This window comes from Marmota monax, unplaced genomic scaffold (assembly GCF_021218885.2).
Source record: "Marmota monax isolate L192 unplaced genomic scaffold, Marmota_monax_Labrador192_F-V1.1 WCK01_AAM20220418_F8-fsc00156, whole genome shotgun sequence".
Classification (NCBI taxonomy): domain Eukaryota; kingdom Metazoa; phylum Chordata; class Mammalia; order Rodentia; family Sciuridae; genus Marmota; species Marmota monax.
In genome coordinates, this window is record NW_026694013.1 from 2,403,949 (window position 1) to 2,418,678 (window position 14,730).

Genomic DNA, 14,730 nt, shown 5'->3' on the forward strand with positions numbered 1-14,730 from the left:
AATGTATTTTGATTAACAAATAAGCAACCCTAAATAGCTCAGAAAAAAACATGGACACACTCAAAATATATATCCAGAATCCTCTATTCAAAAATTTATCCTATTACAGCTGAAAATCTTCTAAGGGCTCCCATGACCTTCAGAGTAAAAGCAGAAATCTTTACAGTGGCTTACAGGGCCTTACATATTATCTACATGTCCTTGCCTCTTATTTCTACCCTTCACTTCATCTAATGCAGCCATTATGTTCCTGTCACATGTTAGGCCCATCCTCACCTCAGAACCATTGCACTTGCTCTTTTCACTGTTTTTGGAACACTCTCAATCCAGTTATCTTCATAGACAGCTCCTTTACATCCCGTAGATCTTTGCTTAAGTATTACTTTCTCAGGCTTTCCCCAACTGCCATATTTAATACTGCAACCCTCTGTTACTCCCTTTCCCTCAATGTTCCTCTTCTTACTTTATTTTCTCCATAGCAATTTCCCCTTCTAATATACTATAAAATTAACTAATTAATTTTGTTTGTTTTCTGTCTCTCCCCATTAAAATATGGCCTATATTTTATTTGAGCATAGAGTTTGTCTGCTGTTTCAATTCTGTATTGACCACATCAAGAACCATGCCCAACCTACAGTAAGTGCTCAGCATATATTTGCTAAATGAATAAATGACCTATGTTCCAGGCTCCATCAAGGAAGAAATATTTCATGACACATAGTAGCTCTAGTGGTCTGATGACAGCAACTCTAAGAACATAAGATGAACCTATTATGTGTTCCTTTTGAAGCATTTGTACATAGATCCCTGTTCTAATGGTATACTACTCTATTACTTAGCTATTCTTTCTTCCTCCACTTCCTTCAGTCTTTCTTGTTCTTGAACTGCTACCAACTGTAAGTATTTTTCCCAGAATCTCCAGATTTTTTTAAAGGAGAATCTGATCAGTGCAGTGTCTTATCATCAGGGCTTGTCTTGACAAAACTCTTAAAACCAATTATGCCATAGGCTAGTAGTCATGGAGCTCCCTTGGTTCAGTCATGGGTCAGGTGCTATATAGTCACCTTTGCTAGAAAGACTGCCTAACATGAACCTCTACGCAGCAGCTGGTGAACAAGACAGAAGATCAAAGAGGAACAGATTGTCTTCTAATGTGCTAGACCCATTGTAGGTTGTAGATTTGTAAAAAGAAAAAGAAATTATAGATTTAAAAAAATAAAATCTTCAAATATTTCCTTTGACAGTTACATCTACTCAAACGAGAAGCTACTGAGCTCACACCTTAGAAAACAGAAACAGAATCCTGGCTCAACACTTACCATACAGGATCCTTGTCCTCTCAGACATTCTGGCCAGGAAAGGACTTAGGTCCTTGAAGAAGTTAAGAATTTATGTAGTAAGTTTTCTCAGCAAACAGTTTGATTTAACTCAACTTTCATTTTTTAAATAAAACTGAATTTCGATATAGAACAAGTAGAAGGGCTTTCCTCTTGGGTTTAACTGGTTGTCAGAAAAATGACAAAACCCTTTGCTTTGAAGCATATCCTGGAGGGACACCACGAGACCCTTGAGAGTCCTAGCAGGTGGGGGGATTCTGCCTCAGATCTTAAGTCTCCACTACAGTGCTTTTTTGAGTTTTCTTGGAAGTTTATAAAAACAAAAGAAAAATGTCAAACCAACTGCTGCCCAGCATGACAGGTAAAAGACAGCAGTTCTGAATCAGTGTGGATTTTGGATTTTTGGAAGGAATTATTTTCCTGGCCCTACTCAGGGAAAAGGTGTTTCCAACATACAGGGCAAAATTAAACTCATTGTGTAATCTCACGCTTTTTCTATGACAAGACAAATACACCATAAACAAACTATTCAGTGACAAGCAGCTTTCAAAACATAACAAAAAGATGAGAAAAAAATAATATTAAGCCCATTTTCTTCCCTGGGAAATTTCTATCACAAACAGCTGTTTGTTATTACGTTGTTTGGTGAGCTTTTTCCCTCGTCTCAAGAGATGAAAGGGAAAAGTCATTATAAACAAACCATATAAAATGACTAAAGCCCAAAGACCAGTGGAATGATTTAATATGAGTATATTTAATTTTAGAGAAATGGGACCAATTTTAAATTTCAGCCAGCCCTTTGGTTTTCATTTTTCTTCAGAATCATTCTCTTTCCCTTATGGAGCACAAAGTATTGATTATTAAAGAAACCTTTTTCTACTTTTCATTGCACACTTCTGAGAGTAGAGCCCAAGAGTTTGCCTTTGGTTGGTGACACACAGGCAGGTGCTATTAAGCAAATGCACATGCAAATAGGGAAGCCTTTTCTGTTCTTCTACCTTGTGTAACATTTCTTTGTAATTGAGTGAGTTTTTTAATTCCCCTGATTAGAGAACGACATCGCCCGAATTGAAAGAAAGTAGCATGTCTGAACTCGATGAATTATCTGCTGATGAGAACAGAATGACAAGCGATTACCAGGCCTTTTTCATCTCCATTTGCCCAATTATCTTACTTGTCTAATTTTCCTGGATAGAAAATTAGGCCAATAAAGTTTTCAAGACAGAAATTTGCATCATTTTAGTGCAGCTAATATGGATAAAACAATAGCCAAGTAAAATAATCAGGACACAATGTCAACATTATTATACTGCTGTGCTAATGTGTTGTGTACTTTCTTCAGAGCTGGGTGAGCCAGGGTGAATCTGGCACAATCATTAATCAAAAGGCTTAAATGAGGTCAGGCCCCATGTTCTTGACTTTCCCCTTCTCTCTGACTCTAATGATACATCGGGGTCATAAATTTCTGAGAAATGAAACTCCAAGTTGGCCAGCAGCAAGCCTCAGAGAAGAATGCAACCCTGTCAACTGCTGCTAGTGAAGGACCTGAGACTTCTCTGACACAATGCAGCAGTGCAGATTTGAGGGGTCTGTACTAAACCCAAAGCTTCTTGAGGGCAGAGACTGTGACCATTTCCTCTTCATAACTTTAGTGCCTAGAACTGTGCCTGCCACATGGTAAGCCAACAATTAAATTTTGGCAAAGGTGAATACAGGTGGGAATAAATTATCTTTCCCACTCCACATATGCAATACTCAGCCTTCCCTTTGATATCTTCCTTCTATCAAGAAATGTTTACTTTATACAGCCAACATCTAACTTGAAGCACCAAACGTAAGTGGAGCACACTACCTGCCCCTTGTAGATACCATCTAACACTCACTATCTCCCCACAAAAAAAGCTAGTGTGCTTGCTCTCTCCATCTCTCCCAATACCTCCCACTATCAAGATTTGCTTTTTCAACTCCCAGCACCAGCTTCCTCTTTACTACATTTAATTCAACTCCCAAAGAAACAATGAAGACAAGAGATATTCTGGGGGTAGGGGAGAAGGAACTTGAAATTTTTCATTTTCTACTTTGAGGAACAAATTGTCAGAAGTGGGGACTGAATTATGAGTCTTGAACTGTCCTGTGAACTCTTTGGTGTGAAGGCATGGATTTAAGACTGCCCGGTTGCTGTGGTGACTCCCTGTCCAACAGGAGGTTCTGTGCCAGCCATGGAGCTAATCAGTTCTTAACCTTGGGTTCAAACACCAGTTGCTCAAGGCTAGAAAGTTATAGGCACAAGCTGATAATCATAATTGGGCTGCTCATACTGAATGTTCTGCTTACATTGAAGAAACTTTCTCACAATAAATCCGTTTGATGTTTAAATCTATAAAGTACATGTGCTGAGCTTGTTGTGTGTCACTACCTCCCTACCAGGGTTGCAGTAAACCACCAGGACCCAGCTTTTTCTCTGTTTGTGTGTCTATTTGTCTTTTCTCTATCTCCTCATTGCCCTGTTTGGTACCTGAGTTAATGGCCATCCAGGTTGTGGCAACAAATACCATAATTCAGATTCAGAAGAGAAGTGCTTGACTGGATTTTAGGATAAGGGAGTAAAAATACCTGAATCTCATCATAGCAGCAACAGCTAAACATTTAACAAATGATGTATGCATATAAGATGCTATTACTGTTGAGGCTTAAGATGGGAAGCATTTCTTGGTGAGGGTTGTACCAATGGAGTTCAGCTGTCCAACCATGAAGAAGACTCTCATTGAAGCATGATCTTTATTGTCACTTCACCATGACTTGGAGCTTAGCTGTTGTCTGGGCATTTAGGACTTGGATGCTGAATCATGCTAAAGAAGACTGCCAGATTCTAATTAAGAAGTCAAAATGTCTACCATTAATTTAAAATTGGAAATATAAATGGTAACTGACAGTAAATTCTCTCCCTGTAGACAATCCACCCAGGAGACCAAAATTTATCTGACAGTAAATTCTCTCCCTGTAGACAATCCACCCAGGAGACCAAATGATGAGCATGAGGCTAGATCAAAGTGAATCCCTTGCCTTTCTTAGCCTGATGCATCAGTTTCAGTAAGAAGTAAATAGTAGTCTTAGAAACTGGACTTAGTTTAGGAAATTGCTGGCCATACCCTCTAATTTTCCTTTCTTTTCTAGGCTTTAGTGCTAATTTACCTCTTTTTCCCCTTTGACTACTACCTTGTATTCATGTGTGTTAGTACATTAAATCTATATGTAATGATGTATATTGGCTCTAGATTATGATTTCCAGTGTATTTTAATGCACCTATGTCAATTTCATCTAAATATTCCCAGAATTGACAACTTGGAACTTAATGGGTTAAAGTCAGATGAGTCTTTAATGGTGAGGCTAAAGACAGCTTGCCTACCTTTATCTGTCCATATGATGAAGGGAATTAAGATCTAGACAGACTTTTAATCCTTTCACAGTATAATAGTTTGCCAGAGCACAGAAACTTATCAATTTTGCATAGTCAAGATTATTAACTGTACTTTCTGAATCTTTCTCTTAGTGATTTCTTTGTATATTTATTTATTGATTTAGAAAGAGTTGGGTTAAAGCATGATTTTGGTTAACATTAATATAGCTCTGTAAATCTTATTTAAGGGCATTTGGTTAGCATATTTTTTTCAACTTTTGTATCTTTATGTTTTGGGTATATTGTTTATAGGTAGCATGTTGACAGTTTTTTCCCTCTACTTTCAAAATATTTATCTTTTAAGTGAGAACTTAGTTGATTTACATTTGCTGAGGTTATTGAAATATCTGAAGCAAATTCTATTGTATTGTTTTCAATTTTTATCACTTTTTAAAATTCTTTTATATCCCTTCCTCTCCTTTTCTCCTCCTTATTTGGAAGTCGTTACGCTATTTCTTACAATGATTTTCCTAGGTATTTAACAATCATATTTTAATTAGTCTAAAAATAAAAAGTCTATTTTTACTTCTCATGAATAATATAAAGATTTTTAAACACTTTGATTATCCCTTCCTGATACATATGTTATTTTGGTCTACATTTTCTTTAATCCTGAAAAAATTTTTAATTTTTATAGTTTTATTCAATGCTTATTTTTAATTTATGCATACATTTACAATTTTCTTTGGTCTTTTTTTTTACCACCACTCAGACCTTTCTTGAATCAAATTTCTTCTTCCTAGAATTTCTCCTTAAATGTTCATTTTAGTAGTTCTAATAGTTGTAAACTCTATAAAAAAAATAAGACTAAATTTTTTTAAATGACTTTAACTTTATTTTTGAAGACAGTTTAGCTAGGTAGAAAATTCTAACTTGTCAGCATTTGTAGGATTTTATTCAATTACCTTCTGGCTTTTGTTGCTGCCTTTGAGGAGTCAACTGTCAAACTAGTAATTTCTTTTTCTTTTTTTTTTTCATTTTCTCCTCTCTCTCTTGAGGCATCCATCACCTGTAACAGTCTAGAATTGATATATAAAAACCATCAAATATGATCTGAGATATAAATTAACAAGTACAAGGCCTCACATTACATGATGTGAAAAGGCTAAAAACAGCGATAGAAACTACATTCATAAAAGTGCATCGTCAACATACAACGAAGGCTTTGGCTTGTTCTGTGCCCGTGGGGTAGTGGGCATGGCTGGCAGTGAGCTGCCTGGCGCTAATCCCCAGCTCCCTGGAGATGCCCATCCAAGGGCACTAGCTTTTTTTTTTCTTTCTTTCTTTCTTTTATGATAACTCCCAAGGAAACTCGGTGTTGGGAGGGAGGAGCTCTAGCAATAGGCACATTTTGGAGGGAAGGGGCCGGAAGAAAGGACCAGCGCCCAGGCTGAGGTAAATATGGCCAACTCTAAGCTGCTTGGAGATACTGGCTCCCCACTGCCATTCCTCCCTCAGGGGAGGAACAAGAAGGGAAAGAGGCTGAGACCTCACAGGGATGGGCAAGGCTAAGGAAGAACAGAGCTGGTGGTTTTGGACACTGCTGGTTGCAGCACATGGGCTTTTCCTTCTACTAGATGAAGTGGGTTTGGCCTGGCAGGGACTTGACTGACAGGCAGAGACAACCCCTGGGCTCTCCTGAACAGCCTTGCTGGGCCCACTGAGTTGTTCACCTTCCTCTCTGCTTCAGTGAGGAAAACATGCCAGGCCAGAAGCACAAAGGTCATCCCATCAACTCTTTAGAATCCAGCCCAAAGCCCAAGCTCACACAGGGGTACTCAGAACCCAGAGGGCACAGTCTCCAGTTTAGAAACTGGATACAGCATAAGAGTGACTCCAACTTGTAAAACAGAGACAATTGCATTGACAAACTAGTAATTTCTTTAGAATGATCTGACTGTTTTATCTGGCTACTTCTAAGCTTTCCTCTTGGTCTTTGGCATTCTACAGTTTAGTGATAAGATATCTAGGTTTGGATTTATTGGACTGAACCTGTGTGTTGGTTTATCCCATTTTTGGAAAATTCTCAGATATTTTGAATGTTGCAATTCTCCCATTATTTGTATTCTCTTCTTTAAGAACTTAAGTTAAATCTGCATAAAAATTCTTACTCTGTCCTCCAGGACTCTTTAACATTTTTCCCCATTTTTTATCTTTGTCTCTTTATACTGCACATCACATGTAATTTCTTCAGTTTCTATTAGCAATTAGCTACTCTAACTTGTTTAATCTCAAACATTATATATGCTTGTTTTATTTAATTTTTAATTTAGTATTTATATATTTATGTTATAAAATATATTTTTTAAACTTGGTTAATTTTGCTAATATATTCTCCCCTCTTCATATTTTTGATACCTTCTTTTATTTGAAAAAATCAAATAGTTACACTTGCACCTTATAATTATATCTTGTTAGGTCTGTACCGAATTTAAAATAATGAATAAAATAAAACTTCATCTGTTCAATGTTTATAATATACTGGAGATGCAAAAATGATTATGACTAATAAAGTATACAAAGTTGAGAATCAGTTTATGTGATTTTGTAATATATAGGGAGGACAAAGAATTCACAAAATGCTATTGAAGAGCAGATCAAAGGAGATCTCATGACAACCATGATGTTTAAACTAAATCTCAAGGATGGGAATGACTGACCACATTAGGCAGAGGAAGTTAAATCACAGGGTCTTGAAAACATATTGCATGCTTGGGGAAGACCAGTAGTCCTGGGTGGTGGGTGTGTGGGAGACATTGTGAATTAGTAGAATTTGAAAGGTGTTTGAGATCAGGGCAAGGAACACACAAGATGCTTGGAGAAGTAGTTTGGCTCTTTACATCTAAATAAGTGCTTGTTAAATGATCATTCAAGAACCATAGTATATAAGAATCACCAGAGCTCTTAGTAAAGATTTCTAAACTCTAATAAAAGAAAAAAAAACTACTGTCAGAATTATTGGAGTATGTGACTTATATTTGTATTCTTTATCAAATTTTTAGGTGATTGTTAATTCTCATTGAAGTTTTTTTAATTAATTAAAAAAATTTTTACACAAATGAAGCACAACTTTTCATTTCTCTAGTTGTATGTGATGTAGAGTAATACCATTCATGCAATCATACCCGTACATAGGGTAATAATGTCCATCTCATTCCACCATCTTCCCCTCTGCACACTCCCTCTCCTCTCTTTCCTCCCCTCTCCTTCCTCCTCTCTGCCCAATCCAAAGTTCCTCCATTATTCCCTTGCCCAACCCCCATTATGGATCAGCATTAGATTAACAGAGAAAACATTCAACCTTTGCTTTTTGGGGATTGGCTTACTTCACTTAGCATGATATTCTCCAACTCCATCCATTTACCTTGCAATGCCATAATTTCATTCTTCATTAAGGCCGAGTAATATTTCATTGTGTATATAGACCACAGTTTCTTTATCCATTTATCTATTGAAGGGCATATATGTTGGTTCCACAGTTTATCTATTGTGAATTAAAATGGTATACACATTGAGATGGCTGCATCACTGTAGTATGCTGATTTTTAGTCCTTTGGATATAGAAGGATGATGTATATTGGCTCTAGATTATGATTTCCACTGAGGAGTGGGATAGATAGGTCAAATGGTGGTTTCACTCCAAGTTTTCTAAGGAGTCTCCATACTGCTTTCCAAAGTGCTTGCACCATTTTGCAATCCCACCAGCAATGAATCAGTGTATCTTTTCCCCACATCCTCACCAGCACTTATTGGTGCTGGAATTCTTGATAATTGCCATTCTGATTGAAGTGAGATAAAATCTTAGAGTGGTTTTGATTTGCATTTCTCTAATTGCTAGAGATGAAGTTTGACAATTAATCTATGCAATGAGGATTAGTCTTTGAAAAGAGTAATGGTCTAATCTGAGCTGTTTCAGACACATTCCTGATAACAAACAAAAGACTTGAGGAAGAAAGGTCAATTACAAAGCTTTTGAAAGACACTGCAAGCCCAGATATTCAGAGAAAGAAAATATGAGATATAGAAATAGAATCCACAGGGCATGGTCCTTTAACTGGGTAAGTACCAATGGTGCAGGATGAGAAAGAGGGATTTGTAACTGCCCGAGTATTTTATGTTGTTTTCTTCTTCTCCATTCTCACAGTCTGTTGGCTTAATCCTTAAACTAGTACTAAGATGACTGTAGCCATTTTGAGTATCATGTCAGAAGCAAAAATCTCAGAGAAAGAGAAAGATAAATCCTTTCTTCCAGTGGCTGTATTATAAACTTCTAAATCGATTATGTCCTTCCCTGATATTCTTTCTTCTGGGAAAAACTCAGGTACATGGCTGAATGAAGCCATGGGGTAGGTGCAGAAGCAAATTCAGTGTATAGTCATTGATAGAAAGTAAGAAGGTAAAATGGGTGCCCTGGTTGGCCATTATAATAAAATCATGAGGGTAAAGTAGGTTTACAGAAATACTTGTAGGAGAATGTCTTCTAAGGTGTTTTTTTGTTTGTTTGTTTGTTTTTAATATCAGCTCTTCACTTTTGAATAGTGTTTACTTCTACACTTTATTGCTTAATTTGTTCCTTATAATAGCTCTGTAAGAGCCAGGCATGGTGGTATATGCCTGTAATCCCAGTGGCTCAGGAGGGTGAGGCAGGGGGTTTGCAAGTTCAAAGCCAGCTTCAGCAAAAGCAAGGTGCTAAACAACTCAGTGAGAGCCTGTCTCTAAATAAAATACAAAATAGGGCTGAGGATGTGGCTCAGTGGTCAAGTGCCCCTGAGTTCAATCCCCAGTTCTTGATAAATTAGCTAGACTCTCAACCTCTTTATTTAAACAAGAAAAGTTGCAGTCATAGTCTTTAACTTTTTTCATCAGACTTGTGAGAGAAGAAAACAGTGCCAGTGAGTCTTTCTGATATGATCTAATAATCTTACACATATTTATATTGTTTTAAAACCCTGGGATGTTGATTATAACAACACCAGGTCAAGTAAGATGCTAATCAGAATTGTGAATTTTCCTTGTTATTATCATAGAGCATGGCAACAATCTTTAAAGTCTTCAAAGTCTTAGGAAACTATCTTTTCTTGCAATGACACTTCCAAGGACAAATTTATATTAACAGAGAGAACAGAACAAGCTGCTAACAGTTATGAATATTCACACAGGTCTCCTTGTTGCACAGGAAACAAGATTGATATTCTTGTGAATGTTCTCAATTTAATACCTTATCAAATCAGACTATTTGAATTTGTTTTATGATGCAGAAAGCTGTTTCTATCTTGTACTTCAGGAAGAGAGGGGACATCTCTTCATCTCTTTTAGACTCCTTTTGTTAATTGTGAAGACTTTCATTTTCTTTAAGGCCAGATTCAGGAACTCCATTACTTGACATAAAAAGTAAAAAGCCAACCTAAGACTCATTTTTATTTGCAGAAATGAAATAAGGCATGAATAGAATTTTATTTATTAGCAGTGAAAGAAGGGACATATAGCATCAATCTTCCACATTCTGATTTTGCAAATGAGGAATGTGTTATTGTCCCCAAAGTGTCAAAATTGCCAAAAGAAAAGTCAACAAGCACAGGTGAAAGTATTTCTTTCTTAAGGTATTGGAAGGTTTAAAGACTTAGAGAATGGTGACAATGAAGTGCCCCTGGCAAAAGAGCAATTTTCCCTCTTCGCCAAGTCCCCTAAACAAGAGGCTGCAACTCCTGCCTCCCAGTTAAAGTCTCACTGTCTCACCTCTTCATTTTTTTTTCTTTCTTTTTTTTTGTTTTTGGGGTTTTCATTTTGGTACTGAGGATTGAAGCCTGGGGTGCTCGACCACTGAGCCACATTCCCAGCTATTTTTTTTTTTTTATTAGAGACAGGGTCTCACTGAGTTGCTTAGGCCCTTGCTAAACTGCTGAGGTTGGCTTTGAAGTTACAATCCTCCTGCCTTAGCCTAAAGCCACTGGGATCACAGCCATGCACCTTGCAGCCGGCTCATGGTTCCTCTTCTCTAACATGTGCTCAGAGTTGACCTCTATGGGTCATATGATTTTCATCTTCGCTGGAACCATGTCTTCCAGGGCCTGCTGGGATTGATCAAATTAGTTTGGATCAGTAACAGCTTGGTGAACATTCAGTGAGTGATATTGTCCTCAACACTTTGATATAATATTGAGAGACTAGATGAAGTGTTAATAACTAAGCAATTAATTGTTGGTCTTTTAAAAACAAGGTTTTAAAATAGATATTTATTTAAAATCTGTAAATGTCTTACCCAATATTTTCTTCTAAGTGATTTTCTAAGTACAATTTTATCTTTTTGATTGAATTTCCTCTGAACTTGTGAATATAATAATAATTGTATACAAATTTAGTTTTCACTGTTATATAAAAATCTAATTTTTAATGGAGAAAAAAAATTATACATTTGTGAGAAATTTTAATATTTATTTTATCAAAACTGCCTTTCTTTCTTTCTTTTTTTTTTTTTTTTGCTGGGTATGGTGTCACATGCCTGTGATCCCAGTGCCTCGGGAGGCTGAGGCAGGAGGATCATAAATTCAAAGCCAGCCTCAGTAATTTAGCAAGGCCCCAAGCAACTTAGTGAGACTGTATCTTAAAATAAAAAATAAAAACAGATTAAGGATGTTCTCAGTGGTTAAGCACCCCTGAGTTCAATCCCTGATACAAAAAAAAAAGAAAGAAAGAAAGAAAGACTGCCTTTTTTTAATATATGAAAAAATTCTGAGTGTCATGGAGGAGAAATACAACAAGGGATCTCAGTTCTGTTGCCTACTAATGTTTGTGTGATATTAAGCAAGTTCGTCTTTATTTACTTGGTTTCTTCATCTATAATATTATAATAATATCTATGTTTTAGGGTGATATGCTATTGAATTCAGTATGCAGGTAAGCATTTACTGTAGTGTCTTGCACTTAGCAAATTCTTAATAAATATTAGTTGTTCTTGTTATGGTTGTATTCTGCTTAATCTGATTAGTTATGGAGTCTTCAATTGACTCTCTACCATCTTGTGCTTATTCTTATTTTCTAACCCTTGTAGGTGTGCCTTGCTTTTGAAGGCCCAGATTCTATCTCATGGAATCTTTTTGAATTTGCCCCCACTGATTACTACCCAGGATATTGTGTATAGATGAGCTCATTAGATGAATCTACTGTCTTGATTCAGATACTCATTCCTGATCCCATCATCCATGAATTTCTAGTGTAAGAAGCATCTGCCACAGACATGCAGGGACATTCTGGGACTCATTAAGTTGCTGGTCATAAGGAACTGCTTAGTCATGTCTGCTTGCAATTGATAAACAGCTGTAAGAGGCATGAGCCACAGGCATACTTAGCAATGACTGGTTACAACTGATAGGAAGCACAGCTCCATGGACATGTGCAGAGAACATGCCCAGTTGCAATTACATCACCTCACTGGACATAACCAGTGGACATTGACTTTCACTGGGTTTAATCAATCACCAATATATACCACCTTGCTCCAAGGACATGGGTGAGACTGTCCATCTTGCTGTCCATCCCTGGACTGATTCCATCAATCACTGACATCCAGCCATCCCTGGAGAGAACCACCAGATAAGGACAACATCTTCTCATTGACTAAGAGAAATCACGTGACATCGGAGGCATTTTGGGACTCATGGTTTTCCTAGGATTGTGTGATTTGCTTATAGTGTTTAATTAGTATGCATTAAATTGTTGGGGTGCCCCAGTACACCCAACACTTTTTGCATTATTGTTTATATTTGATGATTGGTGTGATGGAATATATGCTTACATTTAAAGACAATCCACCTCTAAGTAATTATTAATAGCACCACTTGTGATGCTAGTTAGTAGGATTTGGGGGTAGTTGGGATGGTTTCCCTCAGAAGGGGTTAAAGCAATGACAAACAGAACTGAAGAGTATATCTTTGTTGAATTCATAGTCTTTCTCCCTTCTATAAAATTTGATGTTCTCTGCTTTTTCTGTCTTAATATAGTTACCTGCATTGTTAATCAGATGAAGACAAAAGCTCAGAGAGAGATTTAAAGCAGACTGATCATGTGCCTTTAACAGAAATAAGTCATTTCATTTCAAAGGGAAGTGAGTTATTGTTCATATCTTGAGATTTGGGAGACTTTAACATTTTCAGTGAAATGCTCAAGATTTTGGAATTTATCTCTTTTCTAGTCATAAATTTTCTATTTTATTTTTCTCTGTACATTTTTATTTCAGCTGAAATGGAAAAGCTTATGCTCCTTCTGAAACATAAGCTCTGGAATCCAAACTGAGTTTTCAGGTGAAGTATACATATTCCCTTAATCATTACATGATGAGCAGTAATTCATAGCTTATTAACATTTCAAAGTGTACTGGTTAGCTTATGAAGTTACACTAAATTCAACTAAAAATGTATTGTAGAATTGCAATAAAGTGGACTCAGTAAATAAAGTGACTTCTGCTTCTGGTCAAGATGAAATAACATCTTAGACTTACCCTTTGATTTTGCCCCTACTGATTACTATCCAGGATATTGGATAGTAAAATTCAGACAAAATAAATGAAACAATAGAAATCAAGACACTGAACATCAAGCAATGTAGGACAATCAATGGTTCCTGAAAGATGGATAAAAAATGAGATGAATCCTCCCCTTGCCCTATCGTATGGCCTGCAGAAAGTTTGCAGGCCCTGGCACAGGTAAGGGGAAACTAGGTTTGCAGAATGGAGAAAATGGAGTCATAGGAGACGAGAAGTCAAAAAACAAGAAGAGTACTGTAGAGGAGAGTGCTTGCATATAGAAGAAAACAAGATATCTAAAGGGTCCCCCTCAAGCATTCAGTTCAATACTGAGTGTGTGCTAGTGCTACTATCCAAACTTGGGGAAAGATCCATCTGAAAGAGAGAGAGAGAGAGAGAGAGAGAGAGAGAGAGAGAGAGAGAGAGAGAGAGAGAGAGAGATAGTGCCCATTACTCATAGAAGGCTGGGAATAGCATCTGTTTTTCAACAGCTGAAATGAAAAACCTTCTCATTCATTGGGGTTTGGGTTGGTACTAAGTACTAAAGAAGTTCTCATCTCAGTAGTAGATTTAACTAGGTCTACAAGCTGCTCTGGTCCTATCTGAGAGAGTTTGAAAGCAAGACTCTGAAAGATAAAATTGTGTCTAATTAATTCAACACTTAACAAAACAGAGTTCAAAAATATTTATAAGAATGCAAAATTAGCTGTCACTAAAGTAAAATTCACAATATATTCTGCCTAATGAAAAATGACATTTAAAGGAAGCAGAAAAATACAACTCATAATAGAAAAATCAGTTGACTCAGACTGACAGAAATGATAGAATTTATATATAAAAAGATTAAAACAGTTATCATAACTATCCCATGTATTTAAGAAGTTAGAAGAAAGATTAAGCATTTTTTATAAAAGATTTGAAAGGTGAGGATGTGAGTCCCAAACTGAGTTTTCAAAGATAAAAACCAATTATATGAAATTACATAGATATATCTTATCCGAAACTATCGAAGATTAGATATTTTACAAGAAAAGATTAATGAACTTGAAGATACAGCAAGAAAAGCCATCCAAAATTAGAAAAAAGACTGAAATAAAATGAATACATCAGTGCAATATGGGATAATTTGCAAATAATGGACTAACCTGAAAAAGAAGGGGGTAGTTACAGAAAAAAATATTTAAAGAACCACCTGTCACTTTTTTCTAAGTTTGATGTAAATTGTAAACACATATTTTGAAGATGCTCACCAAATTCCTGTGTAAGGCACATTAAAAAAAACACCAAGGCATATTATAATCAAATTGGAACCAGTGATAAAAAAAATCTTAAAGCAAACAGTACATAAAACACAGAGAGGAAGAGACAAGTGTGATCATAGATTTTTCATCAGAAGCAATGCAAGTGAGAAGATAGC